Genomic DNA, 24900 nt, shown 5'->3' on the forward strand with positions numbered 1-24900 from the left:
TACATTCTATTTAATAGTAGCACACTGATTATGAATTTATGATTGCAAATGTTTGTTTTTCGTTGAATTTCCCTATTACGATAGATGAAATTTAACTACCAAGTGACAACTCTTTAACCATTCAAAAAACCACCCCTCCTTCTCTGTCATTCAATTCTTAAAAATGTAAAATGATAAATCCTACAACAGCTTCATGGTGAAACTAATGCTGAAATTTGGCAGCACTGAAACTTTACATTTGGACATTTCGCTGAGGTATTTGCCCATGAGTATGTACTCCAGCACGGCACTGCATAAGTTTCCATCATTATTCTTTATTTCGCAGTCTCTGAATTACAGATTGAAGTCGGAGAAATCAATGGATAAAGTGAGTGTACCATTTGCTCGGACTGAGTCAAATGTCAGTTCATGTCGGATCGATTTGAAATCCGATCATACGATCTATCTTCCAACTTGTGCCCGACTGTCGAAAGCTGAGCGCTGACACACTGTAAGCATGATGTTTCTAAATCGGAACCAAGTTGTCATGTTTCACGATTGGTGCGGACTCCACATATTGTCCCCACGCACAGTTTTCGTAGAATTTATTAGTTCTTGGGATGAATTTACAATCAGACGGAAGTCTGTTACCCAAGAGGGTTGGTTGCAAATCTTGAACAATCGTATGTTGGTGCCATGAACTTTCTAAGTTGTTGTCTTACTTTCCTCTTCAGCGTTTAAGTCGCCGTCTTGTCTGTTTGTTAAGTCGTTTGAAGTGCGGAATGATCGCGAAAAATTTTTACTACTGAAGATGAGTTATTGAATACTCGAAATGGCCATAGTGTAAATCACAGAAAAAATATGAACAAAAGATCTGACCATAACAAAAATGTAAGTCACCAAGTAATCATGGCATCCAACAGAGTGATAAAACTCCCTAGTTTAAGTCACTAAGAATATGCGACCTTATGCGAACATATTTAAACTGAATGTAGAAATCAACCGTATTTTTGCATCAGCCTGTGACAAAGCGTGAATAATCTATTATCGATATTTCCCTATTAGAAGGTATGGTAAAGAATATATTATTAAGGTGTTTCTTGCGAACACCCTGTTAATCGATTCTTTACCATAGCTTCAAACGGGAGTAGATTGATAATCGATCATTCTTGCTTCACTGTAGGCTGGTGCAGCAAGGCGGATATGTAAATCAACCGTAGACTCTGCTATGGTATTTGCCACACTTATGAAAAATTTCATTGGGAGTTAACCGAACTCCCAGAGACATTTTCTCTAAGTATGGTAAATCTCACTGCAGTGAGATAGCTAATTTTACTGTTTTAACGGGACGTGGTTTTATGTTGATTCCAGCTGATTCTCTCATTTATCCTGGAAGTAAGAAATCACCAAAACCTCTGTATTTTCATGATTTGATCATGAATAATTTTTCATTGTGCTCAATCAGTCATTTTTCTGGTCAGCAAATAATTCAGAATTTCATGCTTAAAGAGGGTAAAGCTTAGAGAAAGGAATGTACAATTTGAATGAGAAGAATTATATTACGTACCAGCGCTCAATTGAGTATCATAATTCTGCACTCTTGTGGATGGTTTTTAATCGTCCCATAGATAAAAAAGCTCAGGTCGTCTTCAGAGGATCAACGGTATCGGAAACGATAGTGCCTCACCATTGGACGAATAAGGATGCTCCTTGACTAATCACATCTTCGACCATTCTCCGGAGTGAGGTCGAGAAACATCTGCAACATTAAGCATGATTACATTTTTTTAGATTGTAATTTATTTCAAAAAAAATATACATTTGTAAAATTGAATTTAGTTACCTCTTTCAAATTAACACCATAACTCTGGAATTAACAGACGGCACTTTATGTTTTTTACTTCAAATGTTGAAATTGCCTAGATATATCACAATGGAACAAGATCTACCGCGGGAAAAAAATATATGTTCAACCGATGGAAGTTGTGATGCTTGAAATAAAAGTTCAATTAAAAAAAATAAAGCAAATAATATATATTTACGTCAGTAAAATACAATTCATGATTACAGGATTCACAGTCATCTTCCCCTATCCTATGCCGTTTTGCCTTATTTATTTGTCCTCGTCAAAGTTTTACTTAGAATAAGATGGGAATATTGACCCTATTTCAAAATCAAACTGATCTGTGATAAATGAAATGTACTGCCCGATATGTATCGATTCAAAACATTCTCTTCGCCAAAAAAATCAAGTCTAACAAAGTCAAACCGCCTATTGATATTATTTCGGTAGGATCCATAGTTACAGGCTAGTTTCGCAAAAGCCCTAATTCTTCCTCACGCAGTATATGATTACCTTATACCTCAAAGCATTATGTATAATAGAAAATTGTATATAACAGGAGGCAGATGAGGCTCCATGTTTCTTTCTGCGACCGACTAAACTAATATCAACTTGATTATTTTAGTAGGCAGAAGATCTAAATTAGTTAATTTAAACATGAGTTTTATTATGCTCTTCACTGTTCATACTATGTGTTCTTAAAATCAAACAATATTCTGTTTCAGCAGCGCACATCCATTCTGAATGAACTCTTAATGGGGGGGGGGGAGGGGTTATAAAACCCGTCCATCTGCCTCCTCAGAGTTCTTTTGAGAAAGTATACCACGTCGATTAAGTGATTTACTAAAGCTTATCGGGCACAAATCCGAAGAATTGTTTGCTAAATTCACGCATTGCATTGTAAACATAAAGACACTTCCTGATTTATGATATTCAACTTGATTTTTTTGTCCAAGATAACTTGCTTTGTATTCATGGGTGGAAGATGCACGCATTCGTTTACCAGTCAGTCACTAGGGCACCCAGTGGTTCTCAACGAGATCATCTCAATTTTACTCTGCTGTGCGACGCATGATCTGGTCGCAAAGTAAGATGAGTTCTTCAATCTTCTCATACGAAAGAGCGTAAATAACCTTTTCAGTCTTATTTGTGGTGGCTTAAAGAAAAGAGACATGTACTGCTTCAAGGAACGAATTTAAGTTTTTGAGCCATTATTAAAAATAATAATATTACAAAACTGTGGCACAAGATGAACCCAAAATTACAATTCGAACTGTAGATTTATACAACTTGAAATTTTTGATACATGCAATCGACAAATCGGTTTCCGACGCTACAGACTTTCTGTCATCATTTATTTTCAACATAGAAAAATACTCGACATCATTTTTTGAAAACCCTCCTAATTGTTCTTCTCCGGAATAGAGCACCTGAGAAAATTTCAAGCAATATTATTGCTTCGTTCTTCGTTGATAAAATAAAATGGGAGCGGGGATTTTAAGATACCGTGAATGAGATTCGCATTTTAAAGTTATATCGTAAGTATATATGTAGAAAGCAACTTTAAGGAATGTGAAAGTTTTCCCCAATAGCACACAAATGTATCTTACTATTCTTAAGAGAAATTAGTGGATGTTGTCCATCAAGAGGTCAAAAACCAGGATGTTTACCCCTTTAAATCATATAATTATTTACAAAAGTTAAGAGTTTCTTCTGGTAACGAACCCTTAATTGTTTCATAATCCGAAGATGTTAATATTTCTTAACCGAAAATATGTTTAATTTTAAAGCTCTTAGACTTTTCGAGTTTTTCATCCAAACTTTTGAAGATTTTAATATTGCGAGCAGGAAAAGTAATAATTTAATTTTAAGGGGAGCAAAAAAAAAAAAAAAAACATTCCCTTCCCCGTCACCGAAATATTGGTAAATTAATGTTAAAAAAGAAAAATCAGTCCTTTTCAATGAATTATCGCATATTCCATTATGTGTTACAGGCCACTTCAATGTGAACATTTTGCCCTCACTAGACACATGTTACTCCCCTGTTACAGACTGAGCTGACATCATACTACTTCTGCCATGCCATGGAAGAATACAGCACTTGCAGAAACAAGTTTTTTTTTTTTTTCTTTTTTTTTCAATCCTTTTTCAGAGAAGGGACCTTTATTTGCATCGCAAGACTGTACATGGGTGAGTTGCAACTTCTTTCTCTCAGCTGTGTCAGTATACTTTAAAGTCAGCAATTTTCACGACTGACATGTTAGCCTATGTTACAGCCTTTTTACATACTGTTATGTTGCCCAAACTGTCTTCTTCCCCAACACAGTTGTGTATCTGCCACAAACTGAGCACCACTTACCCACGTCTTTCGAATCTCGAGCAGACTGACGCGCTGTCAAGATCGGAGGAGTTACTCTCAATCGCAACACACAGCGCACAATGGATCGAGTCAATAAGAGAGGTCGGACATGCAATTTTTGACTAGAACTGCAAATTTGGATGTATATTTCGTCACATTTTAAACTTCATGGGGCAATTCTGGACGAAAATTTTACGAGAAAACCAATGAAATCACTTTTAGAACCTCAAAGTTTTGTATAAACGGAGTTATAAGCGTTTAAAGTTTCCAAATTTTGTCCGACCTCTCCTATTGGCTAGATCCACAGTGCGGCAGCTGCGAGGATAATCGGCCGTCAATTGACGCCGACTTTCTTCCGACCGATTACGTTCACGATTCAACCACGATGCACACCCGACGATGTCGAATTTTCCTCTTAAAATGGAGCTGATTCGACCGTAATTTTGAATGACCGGATATTCTGCAACGGTCGGAAATCGATGACTTCAGTTTAATTACTCACGTCAATCCACGCTTTGTGGCTTGGAAACTGGGTGGAAACTTAAAGAACCGAAACCTTTTGACCCGATATTCGGGTTGCCCTTCGTTCAAGGAGACAGACCATTAATTGTGAAGGAAATGGTCAGTGGGTCACTGTATCAATCACCCTGAAGATTTTTCGGCCGGCCAGTACGAAACGCATGTTAGTGCCTGCAAGACTGCTTGAATACTTCACGCATTGCGTCTGCGGCACTGTGCTCGCTTTATTAAGCGTCATGTTTCCCCGTTTCCCGTCCTCATGTTGTTCAAAGTTCCAAAGCGTAAACAATGTGCAACAGCTGAACCGTTTGCTCAATGTTTCGTATGCTCAACTCAACTCAAGTTTTTCTTATGAGCAGGGATTTTGTATTGCATCGGAAAACATAGTATCTGCTTAGTAGTTACTTTCAATAATTTTCGTTGTATCAATCGCGTTCCACGTCCACAGCGAAAATGAAACAGGAATGTAAATAACCTCCACAGTGTGGCTTGAAACTGGTCCAGACGGTCACTGGTGTAATGTAACACACTGATCAAAACTGATCCCTCTTTGCGTTCTAGTGTTGCAGTTGATTAATATAAGGAGTGCAACACAATCCAACACAAATTGTGTGTTGATTTTAGTATAGTTTGCAGTGAATTAAGCCTAGAAAACAATGGAGAGACTGAAAAAATGTATTCCTCTTATGAGTCCTCGGTTATCGATATTTTCCCATGTGAAATGAAGCTATGGTAAAGGATCGATCCTTGAGGTTGTCATTGGAAATAACCAGCTAACTGATCCTAACACGGAGAGAAGCGGCGTGCTGCCAGCGCAAAAAGCGCGCTGGCGCCTACAAACCTAAGGCGATACTTCACGCATTGCGCAATGCTTGAAGTATCGCCTTAGGTTTGTAGGCGCCAGTCGCGCTGGCAGCACGCCGCTCCGCTCTGTGTTAGGCTCTAGTATTGAAACTCGCGGAGTCAGCGTGTTTCAACTCATGATTCTGGAATGTTTGCACATTCTGCGTGTATTATTCTCATTTAACTTCCTGATAAAGAAAATATGTATAAAAAGAAAATACTATGTGTGTTTTATATATACTAACGTGGTTCTGTGTCCAATTTAATGATTTCCAAAACACTTTAATTTTTTCTTTCAAATGTTGTGTTTTATCTGTGCTGCAGCGTGGTGTACGCGCAACCAAGCGCTCAAATTTGGATATGACTAGTTGATACTCATGCACCACTCGTTTTTTATTAAATTTCTTAGAGAAAACTAGCTGGCATTTTCTCTTGAAATTGTTAAACGAAGGCTAAGGTTATTTTGTGTTTTACTTCCCGCACACTGAAAAAAAAACTCCGGCCGTAGAAGTAGTACTCACGCGCTGCATAGACATACCATCCGCGCTCCGCGCTCAGAGACCGAAAGTTCCGGGCACAGCACCCGGAGCAATCGAAGCTACGGCTCCGGCGCCCGGAACGTTCAACCTCTGACCCCGGAAATTTTGTGTTGAAATTATACAGTTTTTTCGTTGAAATTTCTCTCTATGTCCTGTGCTTTCGCGAGGAAGGTTTCATGTATCATTGGCGTCTCGGCCAAAACCAAGACCCACCAATTTTTCTCCGAGAAGTAATCCGTCTACGTCAAATTAAATCCACCCGGAGATGAAATACGAGGAGGAGCGGTGCCCACGAGTCCCCCCCCGGGGGGGGGGGGGCGTAGCGCCCGGTTTTAGGAGTATATTTTGGGCGGCCGGAGCGAGCTGGAGAGCCGAATCAATTAAGGATTAACGAGCGTTGTTTCGAGGCATTCACTTACGTTTTCTTGGGCGTGCAGAGCCGTGCCGTGCCCCGCGGGCCCGGCGCGGAGCGGCGACCGAGTTGAAGTTGAAAGTGATTGCTCCCGCTCAGATCACGCTCGTTTCGGCTACTGTCTCACACGCCACGTTGCCAGATAGCCTGCAAAAACTTGGAGTTTTACGTTGGGTTGAATGGGGAAGTGCACTGAATGGTTGCGCTGGTCATAGAATTGTGTTTTGATGCTTGATTCTTGTAAATTAGCCAAAAATAATAGGATCCGTCTAAACAAGTGATTCTTAGATTGGTACTGTGGAAAAAAACCACATTGGATCTAGAGTCCAGACTCTTAAAAACATCGACAAGAAAAAATACTCTTGCTTCAATCAGAATTAAGCTTAAATCAAGAACCAAGCCTCCTAATTTGAGCGGAATTCCTTTTGATTTAAGCTTAAATCTGATTGAATCAAGAGTCCTTTTTCTTGTCAATGTTTTCAAGAGTCTGGACTCTAGATCCAATGTGTTTTTTTCCCAGTGTAGCCTGCAAAAGCCTGGACATTTTACGGTGGGTTTAACGGGGAAGTGTGCTGAATGGGTCAGTTGCGCTGGTCATAGAATCGTGTTTTGATGCTTGATTCTTGTAAATTAGCTAAAAAGAATAGGATCCGTCTAAGCAAGTGTTTCTTGAATCGACATGGAAAATTTGGAAAATTCAGGGATATTTACGCAACCCTGACAAGTCAGGGAACAGTCAAATAATTTTACTGCGGAACCATGATTTTTCCTCTAGTCAAAACATTACAATTTCTTCGATTTTGAAAGTCCTGGCCAAAAATTACTCGTGAAAATAATTTATGGAAGAAATCAGGCAAACAGATAGCATTGAAAAATCAGGGAATTTTATGTTATAAATCCCTGAAAAGTGAAGGGAAAATCAAGAACCGCAAAATCCAAGAAATGTTATCACCCTGTAGTGAAGATGTCTTGGCCGAGTTAAGACAATGAGTCATTTCCGCGGCTCACATAAATCGTGCTTATGCTTGATTTGTGTAGATCACCTGAAAATAATGCAATCCGTCCCAACGGCAACTTTCTACGTTCAATACTAACTGAGATATCGCGGTTTGAAAAATTCGGTTTATGACGTCATCCACCGCGGTAGTGACACCCTCGTTGTCTTTCACCTTGCTTTTATCAGTCGGTGTGATGAACATTTGCACTGGTTTATTCAACGCTTGAAACTCGGATTAAATCAATGTGGAAGAAACCAAGAGTGACTATACCGCGATCGATGACGTCAAAAACCGAATTTTTCAAAGCTCGATACCTCGATTGAACGTAGAGAGTTGCTGTTTGGACGGATCTTATTATTTTTAGCTGATCTAAAAGAATCAATCATCAAAACACGATTCTGTGACGAGCACAACCGACCATTTTCAGCACAATCTGGCCACTGCAGTGTCTCACACGCCGCGGCCGTGACTGCCGGCGGCCGGTGGGCCCGACCCGTCACGAACCGCGCTTTTCGAGGTGCCAACGCCGCCCGGTGAAAAGTTTGAAGAATTCACAGAGGTGTTGAAAATTAAACTTCTCACATGAGATGTGTTTAGTGTCAGCGCCGAGTTTTTTTACTTTTATTCGGTGTTAGGTTGATCGTTAAATGTTCTCGCTCTCTTTTTCGCGTCTCCTCTCCAGGTCGAGACTTTTTATTTCTGATATGGATCGCATTCGATAGTGGTTCGATGTATCGTTTGGTTGACATACCCTTAGCAAAAATTCTAGGATTTAAGTTGGAAAAGCTGGAAATACGAATCATCATAGAAGTAAAAGACTAAACATTGTTGGCGCTACTCTGGAGACTTTAACGCAAGGCTAGAAAAGTTAGACAAGTAATTTTTGTTACAATGGGTCGTTCATAAAATATGTAACGCTAAATCTCGGATTTTTCGACCAAAAACACATGCATATTACATGCATGCACATGCGATGCACATAATATTGGCATTTTTCTGGAGACTTAAACGCAAGGCAAGAAACGTTAGACAGGTGTTTTCTTATGTTCGGGGACGCTCATAAAATACGTAAATTTTGTATTTTTTGACCCCCCTCCTCCTTTAACCATTGGTGCTCCTGCAATATAAGTCCCAATCCTGTAACGCGTAAGAACGGAATGGCGTAACGCTCTTTTTGATTCTCCGAAGAGCGCAACATATTTCCTGAACGACTCCTATTGGCAGTACGATTTATGGTATATTATTGGCGTTCCTTATCAATCGCTTTACCTATTTTTAATCCCACCGTATACTTCTGTGCACTAATGTTTTGCAAGGAAAACTATCTAGCTGCTGCGTCCCGTAGTATGCCTTTCTATCGGTCATAATTTAAAAATTTTACAATTCATTCAATGAAAATCGATAGCTTCAAAAGTTTTGGAAGTTCACTCTATTTATTCCAGATGTAAAAATGGCAAAAAATACAGATCAAGTGGTGAACCCGTATTTATGAATACATTAAGATTTATGGAAATTTTAAATTTTCCTTAAATCGCATGCCATCACGGCGCATTTAAATCAAAAGGAACTTTAAAGGTTCTACACACTCTCCGGACATGAGCCCTGTGAGCTATGAGAGCACATACATGACAGGGCTCATGTCAAAATGAATATAATTTCTTTTCATTTATATTCCTTATTCCTATATTCCTATATTTTATTCCTTTCATTTCTGTCCATCTTGTCCCCTTGTGCGTTGTGTTGACACGTACGCCCGAGTGACCAGGTTCCGCCTCCCTATTTGATCGTATTTCTGCCAAACGGAACTATGTGCATTAAGACATGAGCCCTGAAATCCATAAGAATATAAACACAACAGGGCTCACAACATAATGCACATAGTTCCGTTTGTCAGAAATACGTCCATTTATTTGACGCGGCGGTATCTTCCAGTCCGTGCCTGCGTTTTTCACTTAAGTGTGAATTTTGTTGAACAAACACCTCGTAACCTGCATGTTTTTTCACGGTAGCATGCCGCATCCGATGCCGATACCGCTATAGCATCTGCGTCTGGAGATTGGGGTTACTTTCCGAGCACCTGACTGCCTGTCTCGTCGCTCAGCGTTATTGAATTTATGAAAAATATAGTCCAATCTATGAAAAGACCACCATTGTTGTTGCGCTCTTCTCGTACGCGTGAAGTGGGTTCACTACCCAGGATTTTAGCACGTCAAATCATGGAAGCGGAGATTGAAGCTATTAATGCATCATCAGTGTTTTTGTTGTGACGAATAACCAATCCCAAAGCAGGAACGAAATTACTACCAACTGACTTATTTCGATAAAGTTGCGACAAATTGCAACAATCACTGAAAAAAAAATCTTAAATTTTCCGCCAAAGAAGTGGTTTTTCTTGAATCAAGACTTTGCTACTTAATATATATGTAAACAACATTTTAGCTTAACTCTATATATTTGTTGTATCAAGAAAAATCAGCTTAAAGCAAGATTAAAAAATTGGCGGCAAATTCAAGAATCATTATGCTTGAGGCAAGCATATTTTTTTCAGTGGTATGTAAAAACTTTCAGTCTGTGTATCCTGCAAGTGTATGTGTCCTGTGTAATATGTATCCTTCTCAAAGTGTTTCGCAGAAAAAAATGTGTTTGATGAAGATTCCAATCACCTCTGATTAGAAAATTAACATTAGTTGATAAGTAATTATTGGAAACTCTTGAGCTAATCGCTATAGTTTCAAACGAGTCGAAAGTAGTCCTCCCAAGAAAATAAATCTAAATCTACGTGAGTGAAGGTTACCTTTGAGGATTACATACATACGCTCGGCAAATTACACGAGTCGGGTTTACAAAACTTTCCTTCATTCTTCGAAAACAAGACTGCGAAAAGAAATGGGTATTTATCAACGAGAGAGATGTCCCCTCTGAAAGGCGCAACTGTCAAGACTTCGCTAAGACCTACAAGAGACCCTAAATTAATGACAGTGTATCTGAAGAGCGCGATTCTGGATTCCTATTAATCAAACATCGAAGAAGGTAGAAATCTCAGAAAGAAACTTAGTCCACAGCGCAAGAAACATGTCCGATCGAATAATGACCGCAACCTTTTCTCCCCCGCGTGAGATTCGAAACTCCAGTTTCTCCACCGGGTTTGTCTCTCGCGTTATTTCCTCCGAAATAAAACCAGCTTCCCGGGCAGCTACTCGATTTATTTGCAGAAATAAATACTCGAGCAGGTGTCTCTGTAAACATAGTTGCCAGACTACCTCTAACCAGTCGCACAACAATAGAAAGTGGATGGGTCTTGATGGAAGTGACGAGAAATTTTTGATTTGTTTTCATGGATCAGCCGTACAAATGCTACGAAAAAAATTTACATTTGAATAAAATCAAGCTTTCAATGCAATGGCGTGCTTTACGATACATTGCTTTATCTGTTCCTTAAACCTATGGAAAAGGATCGATAAACAGAATGTTTGCAACGAACACCTTAGTAATCGATTCTTCACGATGGCTTCGAATGGGGAAAACTCGAACTTAACGTCTCGCCACCGTTTCAGTGAGTATTTTTTTTTAAAAGAATGACAGGTTTTGTAAAAATAATTTTACTTGTTTTGAAAACAAAAGACGAAGAGTTTGTCGTTTCAAGAGAGGTTTGCGTTTCTTTGAAATTAACTCTTTTTGAACCAACAAGAAATCTTTTTTGAGATATATCAAAGGGTAAGAGAGGGGGGCTAACTCAAATTAACAATTTTTTGTGTGCAGAATCTTGTTTTTATGGTTGCATCCGGTAGACTGAAAAAAATCTCTAATTTGCAAGGAAGAAGTGTGAGATTTTATAGAGAGTCTAAAGCGCTTACTTTCCTACCTCTGCGTTAAAGTCGATCAGAAATATCCTTAAATCTGCACACTGTGCAATTTTTATCCAAAATTTGTCTGACTTTTGCATGAAATCTGAAGAAAAATCGGATACATTTTCAGTTGGAAATACCTAAGACTCTCTTCGTTGTTCTCATTACGAAAGAACGTAACAACATATCAACGTTGCCAAATTTTCCCCCGTAAATTGCATTTTTACCAGTAAAATCTGGGACATTTCAAATTGATAATTTCAATGATTTTTCTTCCGATTCCATGTTAAAATCAGAAAAATTTAGAATCGAAATTGCACAGGTATATTTTTGTGAGAAACCGAATTGTTTGAGTCAAATTTGGCAACCTTGGAATGAAGTTACGTTCCCTCGTGCGGGAGACGACGTCTTGGCTAATATGCAATGAGCGATGGAAGATTTGGCAACATTGAAAGTGAGTTACGTCCTTTCGCGAGGGAGACGACGAAGTTTCCCTTTTTTCTCCGCGAGATAAATGTCAAGCACAACATTAGATTCAGCTGACTCCAGCCGGTTGATAAAGTGCCATGAATGTCAATGGAAATCGGTTTTTATCTCAATCGCGTGTACATGCGGTTTTACGATCTCTACTAATTGCGAACAAAAGCCGCCGAGAATCAGCAACTTTGTACTGCCGTGCCAAGGAAAAACGCCCTATGAACCTTCGTCGGTTGCTAAATTTCTCCTGATCAATTACGAATTTTCAGGAAAACTTGAGGATACTTTCCGTCCAATTTTTCAGAGAATTTTCTTCGTATTTAGGTCTATATCACCTGAACATTTCAAGAGATCACATTCATAACTGTCCTCAAAAATAAATATTCTATCGGAGGAAAATTTGGCAACTCTCGAATGGTCATACGTCGTTTTTCCTTAGCAGTACTCGCAGTGTCCAAAAGCGCGAGAGAAAAAAAGAGGGGAAAAGATGTTTTGAAAACTTTTATCCTTTATGGTCATTATTCCGCGGCGAACCTGTATCGGGTAGCAATATACGTCGCGGGTCGTGACACTGCAACAAAATAAATCAGCGGGAGCGGACTCATCAGCTCAGCACTCATCAGGCGCGCGGCGAGCACTCATCGCTCAACAATCCCGCTCGCCGGGCAGCGCGGCCGACAACTTTCACGGGCAGGAATTTTGCATTTTCGTGCGAATCACAGAATCGGTCCGAATGACAGCTTCTTTTCTCCTACCGCCCGCAGCCCGGAGGAGTTATGGCGGTTACCTAATTCCACATGTACTGCATGTTCTATCGTAAGCGTTGGCCGCGAACCGCGAACGGCCTCTTAATTAAGCGTCTAAACGCCTCGGCTCGCGGAAAAAGTCATCCCGGGCATAAAATAGAAATCCGGCTGAATTTTCGCTCCGAGGTCTAGTGCTGACGCCGCACAGTAGAATGAGCAGATAGAAGCAGTGGCATGGCGTGCTTTGCAATATATCGATTGATCTGTCATTTAAATCGCCCTGTATCCACTCGTCAAAATGGAAGCTCAAAGTGAATCGATAAATACGATCTGTTCGCGATTGTTGATCAAAAAAGAGTCACGCCGCTCTATTTCAAGTTGCAACACTCATCAATCGTATCAAGTCTCGACTTTGAGCCACTTATCGTTGAAATCGATTCACTTTGAGCTTCCATTTTGATGCCATTTTGACGAGTGGAGGACAGCGCTAATCAATGCGGAAGGATCGATAAACAGCAGGGGCGTGGCGTGTATTGAGATATATCGATTAATCTGTCATTTAAAGCTATGGAACAGGATCGATAAACAGGGTGTTCACAACGAACACATTAATAATGATCGATCCTCTACCGTAGCTTCTAAAGGGGAAATATCGATAAGCGATCATTCACGCCTCGCCACTGGATGGAAGAAATCGGACATGAAATTTTTGGCTAAAATTTCAAATTTTGACAAACATTCGGACGTATTTCTATCAAACAGACCTATGTGCAGGTGAGAAATATGGGGTATGCTCGCTTGTTCTCTGGCCGTAAGAGTGAATGAAAATAATAAAGCGCCAGTGACGTCAACGGCAATGATGGAGCATCCGCGCGAGACGGAGATCATCGTTGGGGCGCTTTAACTCATTAGCCCTGTCCACAACGCTCTCGTGCCATTCCTCGCGGCTCATGAATCCTGCATTCAGTTGGCACATTGTTCTGTTTGATAGAATGTAATATCCCGCTTTTCCAATTCTTCAAAAGGAATCACGCCCTCTTTTACATTGTTTCTTAAGCAGACTTCTAAAGCACACCCCTTATTTCTCACCTGCTCACAGTTCTGTTTGATAGAAATACGTCCATTTCGCCTTGAATTCAATTTCAAGGGGTGTTTCTGAGAGGAAATTTCACGAGAATACCAAGGGGACCACATTTAAATTTTTTCGCTTCACTGTTTCGAAAATATAAACTTTCAAATTTGCCAGATTTTGTACGACTCCTCATATCAACTCGGTCCTGTGTGCGCCGACGGTGGAGATCTAGCTGGGCGTAAAAGCGAGAAAAAAGTTGCGACCATTCTTTCCTCCGCGTTGCCATGTCGGGCAAGAAAAAGAGTATTTCGGAATTAAGGAAATGTCACTCTTCGTACGCTGAAAAGCGTTAAATGGTTTGTCCTACTTAAGCCGGTAGGGTAAGAGGCACAGGAATTTGATTGCATTGCTAATAAGACATTCAAATGAGACTTTGCAACATTCCAATACTATTCAACAATTTGCTTCTCATCCCTTGATATAGACCAAGGGGAATAGAAATTGTCAAAAATACCAGGGCGCCTGGAGTGATGAAGGGTGGCCAGACACTGTACCCAATTTTGTTTAGTCCAACATTTTTGTGCAACGCTGTATGAACCAATAGTTTACATAGTCAAGTTACAAGTAATAGTGTAAGTGGTGAGATTTCGTAAAATAATAGAATGTAATCCTTAGATGCCCAAGCCGGGTCAAACTGACCCGAGGATGGCTAAAAACACGCACCCGACGGGTTTTATGGGGCCGGCACATCCGAAGTTTAGATGTTGGACTAGAAAGACATCTTAAAAAAAGAATAAGACATGAAATTGAAAAAATCGAGAGGAAAAATCAAATATCAACACAGCCGAAGATAGGAGAGAAACTTTTGGGTCTGGTTTTTTTTGAAAATTTTCTCCCGAACCAAAGCGACAGTTCATTGGAAATCTAGAGCGAGACATCGCGAGCTGCTCACGCCTCACGCCATAGCGCCTTCAAATTAGCAGATACAACACGGACATCCATCAAACACGAAAAGCTTTATCCCTGCGCCGTCATAAGCGCGTGTCTTTTTCCTTGCTCCATTCCCAAGTTGTGTTGGTTCCATTTGTCTTATTTATAGGAGTGCTTCAAGAGCTACGTTGGCAAATTAGCTTAAGATAATTAAGGGACGTAATTGGGCCTTGTTTTTTACCTTTTCCTCTTTTTAACTTTTCTCCCGAATTTGAGCGACACCTCATTGACAGCATGTAGCAGAGCATTGAGAGCTCACGCTTCGCATCATCGCGCCTTCAATTTTTTAGTTGCAGCACGGACGTCCATCAAGTACGAATAGTTATACACAGAAAAAAATGGATGGTGCTGACGACAGAACCTTTTGTTCATACGGCTCCCACAGTTTCTTTGTTACACTTACAGAACTTTTCTGTTGTGAGAACAGAACTTCTGTCGTGGGAACAGAGTACTCTGTTCCCACGACCAAAAGTTCTGTAAGTGTAACAAAGAAACTGTGGGAGCCGTATGAACAAAAGGTTCTGTCGTCAGCACCATCCATTTTTTTCTGTGTATCTCTGCGCCGTCGTTAACGCGCATCCTTTACCTCGCTCTTATTCCATGTTGTGTTTGTTTCCGTTTGTCTCATTTGTAATGGTGCTTCAAGCATTACGTGAATAACACAGCCGAAGGTAGGAGAGATGCGTTCGGGCCTCTTTTTTTTAACTTTCCTCCCGAATCTGAGCTACACCTCATTGACAGCATAGAGCGGAGCATTGCGAGTTCACGCATCGCGCCTTCAATTTTGCAGATACAACACGGACATCCATCAAGCACGAATAGTTGTGTCTCTGCGCCGTCATTAAAGCGAGCCCTTTATTTCACTGTATTTCCATGCTGTGCTGGCGCCGCGCCGTTCGTCTTGGTGTCTGGCGGTGCTTTAAAGGCTGCGTGAGCAACGCAGCCAAAGTATAACTGGGATTTTTATTGGCCAAATTAGGTATCGGGTAAAAAAAAAATTGAACCAAGTGTCTAGTTATCTGATGAATCGTAAGGGAGGAGACTTGATTTTTCTCAAATTAATTTTTTTTTTTTTTCACATTTTTCCGACGTATTATTTTTTTTTTATTTTTCAAGAATTTGTTTTAACGATTGAAACGTTTCTCCTTCCAGCCAAATAACTGGAGATAGGAGCCATAAAAAGCTGAGTCCCATAACTCCTGCCCTATTTGAATACTAAATAGAAAAGAATTTCAATACAGTTTTTTGAGAAGTGTCTTGATTTTTCTTCTACCCCATTTTAACAATTAAAAGGTCAGGAAATAATGGTAAGCCACCTTCAGGAAATAGTGTGGGGAAGTTTTGAGCTATGAAATTGATGTTCGCCCTAAAAAAAAATAAAATGGGAGCGAACATTTTGAAACTCCGCAAATCAAGATTCGTTGTTTTCAAGTAAACCTCCGAAGGATTTGGCTCGGATAAAAACTCATAGGACGCGGGTATTACAATTCCCTAAGCAAAATAGGCAATGGAGGTAATATAATTGGACGTATTTCTGCCCAACGAAACTATGTGCATTCACAAATGAGCCCTTAGACCCACAAGGATATATGTATAACAAGGCTCACGTCGTTATACACATAGTTCAGTTTGGCAGAAATACGTTCAATTCATTTTAAATCATTATTCAACTTAATTGAGCATATTGAAACGGTACATTTTTTAATTTTCACATACATTAAATAATTCAATTTTATATTCGATATAAATCGCAAGGTCCTACGAGTTCGTCAGAAAAATCATTGTATGCTCGTATTTGGACCAATTGAAGTTTGCTGGAACATATTATTGAAGGCAGTAATCCTAAACTGATTGACAGGAAGAATCAGGGTGAGAAGATGAATGGGGAATCATTTTTGCCGGAATCTTACTTGCCACATTTTCCATCCGCCTCCGCTTTTGCATTCCTCAGGATAAAGAAAGCGCACATTTTGGCAGCAGTGGGCGAATTATTGGCAGGTGTTGGCTATCTGCCGTATCTGATGGAGAAATGATGGATCATCGAGCCGGAAAAATAACTAACAATTTGATTTTTCGGCTCGTTGTTGTCAGGTTTTTCGGGAAATCATTGCCTCTAATCTTGTCTATAAGGCGCGGCACTTGACCCTGAGAAATATGGCAAAACTGTCGGATCCTCGGAACGAAAATTGGGGTACTGGGTAAGATGGAAACGTCATGCCGGGTGGCGTAGGGGCTCATTGGGTCAACTGCGCCTGAGTAATTTTAGAATTTTAACACCACTCAGAGACAATCATGCATAAGAGAATCCAAGGGAAAGGGCTTAGCTCTCAGCACATCGCGATTTCAAAACTGAAGCAAAAAAAAAAAAAAAACTCGCATTCTACGATTGTAAGTAGATTTGTGTCTAGGAGATATCTTTGTAGTCTAAACAAAGATTTGAAAGTGCTCTGCCACTATGGATCTTTGCATTAAAACAAAGCCCTTCGTTGGCACCGCGCCACGGTCGGAGTGGTGCGTGCCTGGACGGACAGTCAAAATGCCTTCATCTCGGTGTGTATGCAACACGGATATCCATGGAGCCCGAATAGTTGCATCCAGGAGTTAAAATGAATGTTCGTCGCATCCAACACATGAAGTATACCATAACTCATTTTTGTCACGACATTTAATTCAGAGATCGGTGCGGCAGGACTAAAAGCTTGTAGAGTACATGTTTCACGCTACAAATTGCTTCAGGATCATCGAATCGAAGTGCTAGGTAATGGATTGAGGTCGTAAAAAAAAAACAACAAAAAAACCAATGAATGAGAGAGTATTGAAAAAAGCCGGTCTAAAGTTCTTGCATAAAATTCTAGGTGAGGCGCTGACAAAATTAAAGCAAATTTTTCTTTTCAAGTTTTACTTTATTTAGATATTTGTATTTTTAAAAAACTCTCATGAAAATATTCACTTAAATTTTATGCAGCCAAGCCCGAGGGATACCTCCTTGGTAAAAAGGATCGGTTAAAAATATGAAACATTTATAGAGGTCACAAGTGAATTCACTAGACCTCAAAAATATCGAGTTGCGTCGAGAAAACTTTTTATGACTTCAACGGTGAATGATTGCGCAAAGCGACAAAAATGCCCTGTACATAAGCGAAACTTTTAAAAAATCCTTGATTTTTTAAAAAATCAAGGAACTTCAAAAGCTAGAATAGGATCAAATTTGGCATATCCTTAGACGCATGGCTACACATTCAAAAAGAAAAAAAATTTATCTTGAGAATCGGTTCAATATTTAGATCTTACTGGTACAAGAAATTGGTTTAAAAAAAAAAAAAAAAAAAAAAAATAGATAATCTGGGATTGAAAAAAATATTTTTAGAATATGTTTAATTACTCTCTAGTTTACTGTAGAGTACATGTAATTGGAGAGTATGGACAGATCTGGAACTCCGAAAGTCCATCAGGCCTTCACCGATGCCTCCGCGAATGAAGTTAGGGCCCAAAAGGGCAGCCAACCTATGAATTTCGAATGTCCAGAGCGATTTACAAATACAATTGTTACGAACCGTCGTTTAGAAAGCATGTATTTGGCTTACTTTTTGCATAAATTTACTTATTTTTGCGAAAGAACGCTCATTCATGTACATTCTTAGCCATCTTGGTTAGAATTGAAATCTGTAGGCTGGCAGTGAAATTTTGTGTGTTAGAAGTTGCTCAGAAGGGTGGCTGCACTTTTGGGCCCTAAGCCCTCCATGAACCGATCTGTCCATACTCTCCCTATACAGGTACTCTAGTTTACTGATTCTAAACGTGCATGTGTATAAGTTGCCAGAAAAACAAAAATAAAATCAGAAATAACTCAATGCTGAGCTCTTTTGAAATCGAATGAGCTGAAATCAAATCCACCGGTTCGTTCACTCCATCACCCTTGACCGCGGCCGTGACGGCGTGTCGCGGATTCTGCGCGGCAGCGTGCGAACCGCAAAACCACATCGCCGTTGCCATTTCGCGCCTAATTAGCCCGACATCCCAATTAATAAATGCAAATTAAACCGGGAGTCTGGCATCGTCCGCGGCGCAAACCCGTTCCGGGATCACCTTAGACCTTTACCTCAATATTTAAACACGTCGGGTACCGCCGGGGCGCAATACCTCACTTTTGTCTCAAATAAGTACAGGTTGTACGCGTTTTTTGTTTGTGGGTGAGAGCCCCCTTTTTGCGACACCTCCCCACACTGCCGTGCTAAGGAAAAACGCCGTATGAACATTCGAGAGTTGCCAAATTTCCCTTGATAAAACATGCGTTTTTATCGATATTCATGCACATTTTTCTTTGAAATTTTCAGATATTTTAGATTAAATGGAGGTGTTGCATGTGTGAGAAATTTGCGATATGACTGGTGGTTCTTATGCAAAAGTTCGCGAGAAACACGATGAGTGCCACTGGTCTTCTCTGAAATCAACTCCCAAGCTCAAAAGAAGCTCTCAAGTTGAGGCCAAAATAGAGGGGATATCCCACGCTATCATGAGAGTCCACCTCTACATCAAGACGAACTCTCCATGCAAAGATAGGGAGCAAATACATTGACAGGGCTGCCACTTTATTTGGGGACTCTAAAACTGAAAACACGGCAACCCTGCTAATGTATTTGCTCCCTATCTTCGCATGGAGAGTTTGTCTTGATATCCCCTCCATTTCGGCCTCAACTTGAGAGCTTTTTTTGATCTTGGGAGTTGATTTCAGAGAAAACCAGTGGCACCACCATGTTTCTCGCGAACTTTCACACAAGAATCAGCAGTCAAATCGCAAATTCCTCATACATGCAACATCTCCATTGCGTACAAAATTGTCTGAAAATTTTGGAAAAAAATATTGGCCATTTTCCCGGCGAATTTGGTCTTTATCGAAGGAAATTTGGCAACGTCTGAGGGTTCATACGACGTTTTTCCTTCGCACGGCAGCATAAGTCTCTCGGTGGCGTGGGAGGCTGGAGAGGTTCGTCTTCGGGAAGGACAGCATAGATTATCTGCCACCGCCACGGGTAGCCGTGGAATAGCCAATGACGCCAAAAGCATTCGGATCTTGGAACGGTTGCAGAATTCTTAACTCGACTTCCGGGTGGGTTCAGATGGAGGTGACGCGCGTGTGACAAGTACCGCCTTCTTCTCAGTATTAGTGTATGCTTAGGGACGGTAAGATTTGCAATGTGTTAAGAAACGACTCGTAATAAGCAGGAAATGTCAATCTGTTTTGCTTTTTAGTGCTCAATTAATCTTTCAAGATTTGGGGCTTATGCCAAAATAGTTGCGCACACAATGTATACATTCTTGGTCTCAAAACATTCAGAGGGGGCCAAGAGGGTTAAGACACCACTCCAGTTTTTCAATCAAAAACACGTTAAAAATTGTGCAATGAGATGCCTCTCACGAATTACTGTCAGAAGTGGTCGTAAAAAAGGGATTCTTTCACATTCAGGTACATTTTTTATACACATCAATGCGTCTTTGTAAAAAATCAATATGCTTGTGTTCGGTTTTCATTGAAAGAAGCTTTCGGTACTTAGGCAAGAATTAATACAAATTTGGTAACGTTTGTTACATTATACATTACTTTTTAGAAAGTTTGATGCAGATCGTACAAAGTGGCGGAAAAAATTTCAACAGAATAAAAAACTGGTAGAGATTCTTAATTTTTTAGATTTTATTTCCTTCATTTAGACTATGCAAGTATAGCGAATAAAATTGATCCAAAAGAGCTCCATAATTGACAATAATCCTGAAGATGGAGCATAATGGGTATGAAAAAATAAAGATGAACAAAATTTCTGCTGCTTAAAGAAAGCAAGAAGCCTGACCTTTCAGACTGAGTTTTCAAAATGTATCTTTTTTTGGTTACAGAATGAGTTAATTTGAGCGCTTAATAACGAAGACAAACGCATCCTTCAAGTTTATTTGAGGAACTAAGGAATGCTAGTTCATTGGTAGAATATATTCTTTTTCCTCCTTTTTTAGAGTCCTAGAAGTCTTTCAAAAAGCGCAAGTAATCTCGGATTATGAGGAATTATGGAAGCAAAAAACCAAGGGGGAAATCTGGAAACAACGCTAAAAGTACAACACTAAAAACCCGTTCAAAAGACGTTTCGACTCAAAACTGAGCCAATTTCAGTCGGAAAAAATTAAAAATTAAAATATATCGATGAAGTTACCTGAGACCTACATGTTGGTGGCAGAGATCAAAGGAGAAAAAAATCCGTTTTTTGTTTGTTTTTTTTTTTCCGTCGCACTTCGGTCACCAACATGTAGGTCTCAGGTTCGTTCATCGATATTTTTTAATTTTTAATTTATTTTTTGATTGAAACTTGCTCAGTTTTGAGTCGAAACGTCTCGGTTCTTTAATGCTGTCTTTTCAGTCTTGTTTCTAATTTTTCCCCCTTGCTGTTTTCATGTTACCGTTGTATCGGACTGCTTCGTAAAATTTGTTATCTATGTAAGCAAAAATTGATTTCACCTACATCTCGTTACTGGAGCACCCGTGCTGTTTCCCAGAATATCCGTCCGTTACACATCTTGATATTCAGCTGAGCAAGACTCAAAGACAGAGAAAAGATAATAAACAAAGTCATGGGCTCATCTGGGTCCCTCTTCCGCGGTGGACGCCCGCTCCCTATACTTAAGGGTAATCATTTAATCCTGGGAGCACACCGAGCGTGCGTCCGCAATTAACGCGCTCGTAGTGGAAGACGATCGATAGGGAACCTGCCTCCACTTAAACGCCGCTAATTCCCCAGCCATGAGGCATTTCCGCTTCAAAAGCTCCAGCATTCCTCCGGAGATAAATTTTACCGCGGGAAATTAGCAACGGTCGGAGCCCGAACACTGACGTGGCGGGGTGTGCAAATGAGAGTAAAAGTAATAAAGCTTCGCCCAAATTCGTCGTTCGATTGGACGTATTTCTGTTAAACGGAACTATGTGCATAATGACGTGAGCCCTGTTATGCACATATTCTTATGGGTTTCAGGGCTCATGTCTTAATGCACATAGTTCTATTTGATAGAAATACGTCCAATTCTGCCTTGCTAAGGAAAAACGCCGTATGAACCTTCGACGTTGCCAAATTTCTTCCTAGAAAATGTCCATTTTTTGGTGAGAAAATATAAATATTTTTCCTTGATATTTTCAGGAGCTTTAGAAGAAATTGCGAGCAAAATTATACGGAAAATTGGGGGAAAATATTCATAAGTTTTTATAGGAAATTTGTGTTTTTTCGAAGGAAATTTGGCAACGCCTGGAGGCTCATACGGCGTTTTGCCTTAGCAAGGCGGAATTGCACGCAATGCCACGGATTTCCAGTAAATCTGCCTGGCGCGAGTGTTAAGAGTGCCGGGCCGGCGATCATATTTTCACTTGGAGCCGGTAGGACGTGAATCCAACTAATTTACGGTACGTTTATACGAGCAGTTCTGGGCGCCCGCGGCGTGTATGCACTCCATTCAGAGCAGTGGCGTGGCGTGAATTGCGATATATCGATTCGTATGTCATTTAAACCTATGAAAAAGGATCGATAAATAGGGTGTTCGCAGCGAACACCTTAATAATCGATTCTTTACCATAGCTTTAAATGGCATAACAATCGATGTATCGCAATTCACGCCACGCCATTGATTCAGAGGCGGCGGGACCTGCACACGCTGCCGCGGCGCGGCTCGGCGGACACTGAAAGCAACAGTTGATATAATAGCTGGAGCAAAAAATAAGAGGCAAGAAAGAACTACATTGTTAAATCTCGAGTTGATGTTGAGCCGAACCGGCCGATGGAGTTTGTTCAACGCCACACAAGATGATCCGCATCGTTGCCAGTTACAGTTTGCCCAGGTTGCAACATTTTTACGAGTTTAAATCAAATATATGCATATTTGGACCGAGTTTATCAGAAAGGAACCAATCCACATTTTCAAAAAAATTGAGTTAAGAATGTTTTTTAGCTTCACCAGCCGTATATTTTCTCCTGCTAAAAACTGAAAGTCTAAAAAAGGAAATCGTTTTGTGAAAATAGGGGTTAAAGTTTATTTTCTACAATGAGCCTTATGCAAGAATAAAACTTCAAACCTATTTTTTTCAGTTTTAACTTAATGTGGGTTGGTTCCTTTCTGATGAACTTGGTTCATTATCCATGCCGTCCACGAGGAAATGAAAATATTCTAGAAAAACTCAAAACTTCTAATTTTACTAGATTATGAAGAAGCTACGAATATTTTGAGACAGAATACGTAGTTTCCCAGACAAAGAAACGTAACTTCATTCCAGGGTTGGAAAATTGACTCAAACAATTCAATTGTTTACAAAAAAGCCTTTGTGTAATTTGTTTCCAAAATTGCGCGCACAGTGGTGTCCGCGCAATGTGTGAAGTATCCATGCAGTCTTGCGGGCACTAACAGCGCGCACCGTGGAGTGCGCGCAATGCGTGAAGTATTCATATGGTGTTGCAGGCGCTAACATGCGGATCGCGCCGACCGTAGTGTTTAGTGCGACAAACTCACGCAGCGTTTGTCAACTTGTGATTTTAGAGTTTTTTGCTCAGATATATGTAGTTTTGAGTTATTCTAGGATAAGATTCATTTCCTTAAGATTCAATGCCCTCCGTTGGCATTGCACTAAGCTAATTTGCTCGGAATACACTCATAAGGACACTGGAGAGAATTTCCCATAAAAATCTCCAGATCCGATACTTCGACTCAACTCGACAGAAATTGCTCCGCTGAAAATGTTTGATAAAATTTCAAAAATACTTCAGAACGGGCCAGCCCTCGGTAAAAAAGTTTGGTTGATTTTGAACTTTGCTTGGTTTCCATGATCGAGGTATTCGGTTCTTACAACCAAATTGGGATTGCTACACCAGCTTCTCTTGAAGGCGGTCACTGATTGAAAATTTATAAGTCATAAGAGCTACTGCGATTCTGTTTCTCACATCGAAGTTTGGTCGCACAAGCAACACATTTTGATCTTTTGCTCCAACCACACATAGTTTAGAGTATTCTAATTTGAGGATGCAATATTCTTGTAAAATTAGGATAATTTTAAAAATAGAGGGAACCTGAGGATACCAGATCTGAGCAGATACAGGATCTAGGGGGCTTCTACATCTGGAGATTCTGAATCTGATATACACGATCTGGAGATTCTAGATCTGCGGGGGATACTAGTACTGGGAATTCTGGTTCTTAAGATTCTGGATCTTCAAATTCCGTATCCTCCACATTCAGAGATCCACTCAGATATTGAATCTTCAAGATCTTGTATCCCTAAGATCATGTATCCCCCCCTCTATTAGTTATTTTTCTAAAACGGCTGTCTTGCATGTGATACATTTCTTGATCATGCTTTCTCAGTCAACTACCGGTAGAACAATTTTTCTCCCAACTTCATTGAACGGACATCAATTATTATTTTGGTGGCAAACTATAGCTTACTTGAGGGAAAAACCAAGATGAAGGACTTGGATGGTAGGTCACGTGTAGGCAAAATGTTTTTTTTTTTTTTTTTGTTTGCTTAATTTTTAGCAAAAATGGTATGGTGGGATTGTAACAGCTGAATGCTTATCATGAGTTGATCGAGATCTGACAACCACCGATACACCTAATGAAACAGACTCGAATGAGGCAGTTAAGGAGAAACTTTAAGTCCGTAGCTCCAGACGTACACAATACGCAGAATTAATGCAGCGCCGACCCGCAATGACCGTACTTTTAATTTTGCCGCACTGCCTCGTACATGTAATTCGCGCTGCCAACGAGAAACATTCAACCGTTTGGTCAAACCTTTGACCAGCACTCGCTGTTTTTTGTGCCGGCTTTTACTTTGTATACGAGACGAGGATCTGCTGAAAGCTTCTTTGAGGTCACATAAAAAATCACAAGTATTAAACGTGAGAAAGAGTGCAACTTGATGTAAAAGTATTAAAGTGTAAGTGTTATATATGAAAACGAAGAAAGCAGTAAGTGTCAAATTTTCGAAATCGAGTTTCCTTCAAAATTCGTCTAATCTCTTTTTGCACCGAAATAGCTAAAATAGCAAAATACACTTAATTTTTCAAGAACGAGACATATGAGAAAGCCGTAAGTGCGCAAAAAATGACGTAGTTTCAGGCAAGACAGTGGTAAGTGGCATTATTCCTCCAGAGAGCCAATGAAAACAGTGTTTTCGAGTTAAATGCCGCCCTCTTCTGCCGATGTCTAACCTGAAAAGAGGTTTGTGGTGTGTCCAAAACGCATGCAAAAGATAGTACTTACGGC

At 40.1% G+C, this 24900-nt stretch overlaps 1 protein-coding gene across 2 annotated transcripts in view; it reads right to left on the bottom strand.

Moving 5' to 3' along the window:
• The window catches only part of Sb (serine proteinase stubble), a 183909-nt gene that overhangs the window by 92411 nt on the left and 66598 nt on the right, over positions 1-24900 (bottom strand). Inside the window, exons 1-2 of one of the 2 annotated variants that reach the window (XM_072303284.1) lie at positions 6502-6633; positions 1547-1738 (exon numbers count right to left, since the gene is read on the bottom strand). The gene's annotated coding sequence lies outside the window, so the exon portion shown is untranslated. Of the gene's footprint in view, positions 1-1546; positions 1739-6501; positions 6634-24900 lie in introns of those variants that run through there. The other variant, XM_072303283.1, reaches the window with a different exon arrangement.

This window comes from Bemisia tabaci, chromosome 8 (genome assembly GCF_918797505.1).
Source record: "Bemisia tabaci chromosome 8, PGI_BMITA_v3".
Lineage (NCBI taxonomy): Eukaryota > Metazoa > Arthropoda > Insecta > Hemiptera > Aleyrodidae > Bemisia > Bemisia tabaci.